Source organism: Pteropus medius, unplaced genomic scaffold, assembly GCF_902729225.1.
Source record: "Pteropus medius unplaced genomic scaffold, Ma_sr-lr_union100, whole genome shotgun sequence".
NCBI lineage: Eukaryota > Metazoa > Chordata > Mammalia > Chiroptera > Pteropodidae > Pteropus > Pteropus medius.
In genome coordinates, this window is record NW_024351735.1 from 4713088 (window position 1) to 4717623 (window position 4536).

A 4536-nucleotide genomic window follows, 5' to 3' on the forward strand; every position below is an offset into this window, starting at 1 on the left:
CATAATCTCTCGCCTAAATTAATCTATTAATCTGTATGCACCGCTAGAATTTAATCTACAAAAGGTTAGAATCTTAGTATCTTTTCTACAGTGATATAGACAAGCCTTAAAACAGTACTTAGTACATAGAAAATGTTCAATAGATATTTTGTGAATGAATGAATGATGGCCAATATGTAATTTTAATAGCTAAAATATGCTGTGCCTACAATAAGCCAAGTTCTAAGTTAGATGGATGGGTGGATCAATGAATGAATCAGTGGATCAATATATATAATTCATTCCTCACTAAAACCCTGTGAGGTTGTTATTGTTATCATTCCCATCTTACAGACAGCAACATGAATAATAATCTCAATTTATTTTACTCTGTTTACATCAACTCATATTTCTCATACAGTCAGACAAGATTATTTAGCTGCTCATTTATAGTCAATGATCTCATACCTTTTGATACAAAACCTAACATCTTGATGGCCTATTCTAGGTCTCTCAGAGACTTGCAATTTAAGAGATTAAGTTAATTGCTATCAAGGAACAGCTGTTTTCATCATCACAGAATAAATGCAACTGTTGAGAGAAAATTTACAGAATTTTTACAGTGTTATTAGATGGGCAATATAAAGACATATAGATTACATATCAACCCACAATAGGGGGCCCACTTCTCTTCACAAATATTTTTATTAACAATGAAAGCTAAAATTTATCATTGAATTCTTCTAATTAGAGATATTTCTCTAAAATTATAAAACAAAAATCAAGATGTATACTAACTGACCAAGTTTTTATGGATCACATTACTTATTAAACAAAACAAAACAAAACAAAACAAAAAAACCCTGTTAACCTATTTAAAAGCAAAACAGGTAAATCAATATACTTTTAGAAAGCTAGTAGACAAATATTCCCTCATGGCATATCATCTTTAGCTAAAAGTTCTACCAAATAGCAGATACATCTAAATAACTCTATTGTTATGATCCACAGACCAAATCACTTTCTTAAGCAATTTATTTACTGTCCCTCAGGATAAATAATTCATATCGGATGGTGAGTTTGCCTTGACAGCATGACATCCGGGTTGGTTTTCATTCTTGAAGTAGTTGTTATAAAGTACACTTAAGAAAATAAATAAGCCATAATAAACATTCTCTCAAGTATATTTAATTGAAAATAATGAGACAAAAATAGAAATATAATGAAATAGTGTATTAACCTTGTACCTCAGATTTGCATTCCCTAATCAGTTACAAAGCTATTCTGAAGCCAGTCATTTAAAGCCGTAATATCAGCTTCCTAGGATACAAATTTTACTAAATAATTATAGAAAAGTGATGAAAAATGTCTAAGAAACTTTAAATTGAAAGGAGTTATAAAAATATTAAATATGATCACAATACAAAAACTGACATATTTTTGATGACATAGGTTGACCCTGTAATAAAATGACCAGAAGAGAGCACAAGCTTATTTCAAAGTACGGGATTGTCACAGACCTACTCTGTTACTGAGTTCTGACAGTAATAATTTAATGGTAATTTAGTAGTATCTTAAAGTGGTATCTTAAAATAGGTTTAAATATTAAGTTTCCGTTTAAAATTACCTTATGTTCATATCGGATTACTCATATCAGGTAACTCATATTTATATTTTAATTTATTCGTCACTGAACATCTTTGTTTTGAGTTTAAGCTATTTCTTTATTATTAAAAAAACCTGAAATTATAAGACCACAAAGTACACAAGGGTTTTTAATGTAAGACATGGGACGTTTCCAATTCCTTTGTGATGTTTTTGAACATAAGGGCTAAAAGACACGATATTATTCATAAAAAAGAAAAATAAAGATATACCCTGTGTATTCAATCACATGTAATCAACTACAATTGGTTGTAATCACTGCAAACTCCTTCATAGAATGTTATTGTTGAAAGTATCACATAATGAAGAAAATCTTCCTTTCAAAAACTGATATTCTGTTTTTTATGTTAAAAAATTGCCATTTTAAATATGACTACTTTTTAAACACTGATTTTATTAAAAAGACTGTGGTAGAAGGCCAACTGTTTTGCTTTTTAGCGTAAGATTATAAATTATAAAAACATAGATTCCCTTTTTTTGTTGTAAAAAGAAGGGAAAATGGTAAATTGCTACAATTATCATTTGGGCAGATGTCTGTGAAAATAGTTATAATATGAAACAAGCTGTCATCAGTTTAATATATTTAGTTATATTGTGCCTTTATTTATCTGTTTTACAGAGGACTTTATAGTCATTGGGAAACATTTAGCCCAAGGTCCTATAGAAAGCACAGAAGCAGAGAAAAGATAGTATGTTACCCACTTCAGCCATAGCTCAACTCAGCTGAATCATGACAGAAATCCTGAGATACAGTACAAGTCTGGTAAATAAGTTATTGAATTTTTAAATTCATTTATAAATGACAAATTTAAAAACAATCTCTACAATGCTTTTCAGCCCCTAAATTCAGTGATTATGTTCATGTAAATAATTATTTAAGACATATAATAATATAATGACCTCACCATCTCTCAGTTACTTCGCACAAAATAGCTTGCAAAACTTTACAAAGTAGATACTATTTTATTCCAGTTTCAGTTTTACAGATAAGGAAACTGAGACAAAAAGAGATTTACACTTTCTCAAAGATCACAATGGCAGGAACAATATGCAAAGAAAAAGAGATGTTCTCAAAATTCTGTATTTTCTTTCTTTCATTTTTAATTTTGTTTAATCTGATTTTTAATTGAGATATATAATCATTATATATAATGTACACAAATGAAGCTCATAGATTTAAGTGTACAGGTTCATTAGTTTTCACAAGTGTGTGCACTCATATAACCAGCATCTCAATAAACATACAGAGAACTTCCTTCACCTCAAGTTCCCTCAACAGCTTGTGAAGAAGTGAGGTGTCAGTGCACAGCTCACAAAAAGCTGAATCTTGCCAACAAGAATGTGAGTAAGATTGAAAGGAGATCCTTCCCAGGCAAGCCTTGAGATGACTGGAGTCTTCTAAGAGACCCAGAGCCAGAATATCTAGATAGTATAGATGATCTGTGCCTGGATTACTGACCCAGGGAAACAGATGTTAAATGTTGGGGTAATTTGTTAGGCAGTAATAGATAACTATATAGCAATAACAGGCTTGTTGTAGGATTCGCACTTGATTTGGGATGTTTAAGGTATTGTTCAAAGATGCACACTCTGAATTGGGTGCTGTCAGAAAGTGAGGACAATTCTATGATTAGGTATCTTAATAATTTTAATGTAAAAGGCAGGAGGAACGGGGTGGCATTAAAGGTCAAATGGCGACAAATAACAGCCACTTAAATTAGCAATGAGAGGGAGAAGTAGACTATTTGTGAGTTGAGCTTGGGCAGTTTTTGCTTTTGTCTGTGCCCAAATGTAATTCGGGAATGGCCTAGGTTTTGTCTTGCTCCATCGTGGTCACAGACTGAACGTTTTTGGTTTGGGTTCTTTAAAATTGTCTATGTTCAACTGGAGAAAATCTCTAATCGCCAGACCAGCTACCTCCAGTCGACAGCAGTCAGGGAGTGTTTTTCTCTTTTTTTGATGCATAAATCTACATGGACATTCTTGTACAAATCTTTTTGTGGACTCGTGAGTTCATTTCTCTTGAATAATACCTAGGAGTAGAATGTTCATAGTGTAGGTGCATACAAAACTTCATAAGTGTTTTTTCTCCAGTAATGTATAAAAATTCCAGATGCTTCACATTCTCAACACATAGTGTTGTCAGTTTTTTAATTTTATCTATCCTAATGAGTATAAAGTAGTATCTCATTTTGGATATAATTTGAATTTCCCTGATGATGAATGAGATTGAGCATCTTTTCAGGTGTCTATTGGTCATCTACATATCCCATTGTCAATTTTCTCTGCTCAAGCCCTTTTCAAATTAATTCACCAAATATTTACTGAAAACCTGCTATCTGTCGCACATGGTACAAGGTGCTGGAAATACAAGGCAGAATAAAATGCCTACCTCTTGAAACTTGCCTTCTATTAGAAGGAAACAAATATAACTCAATTAATTTCCCAGTAAATCACCTAATTATAATTATGCTAATTGATATAAGGGTGAATTTCAGGGATCTGAGCACAGATTTAAGAGATCTGAAAATCTTTCTTTGAGACTGAATGGTTTGAACTGCTATCTGAAGGGTAAATAGAAACGAATTAAGCAAAGAGGAGAGGAACATTCTAGGTAGAGACAAAATATATCTTTATAGTCAAGTGGACCTCCATCAAAGGATGAAGAATTCGAAGAAGGTAAGGAGCCCAGTGTGGGTGGAGCACCAATAGTCTGTAGTTGATAACGCTGAAGCCCAGGGAGAAGCAAGAGCATGCAGAGCTTTCTAAGGCACACTGTTCATGTTTAGCTTTCTTCTAAGAACAAAGGAAAGCTGCTAAACAGTTTGAAGCAGAGGACTGACAATTTGTTGTTATTTAACCTATCTGTCTGCAACCCAGATAAAGAGATTG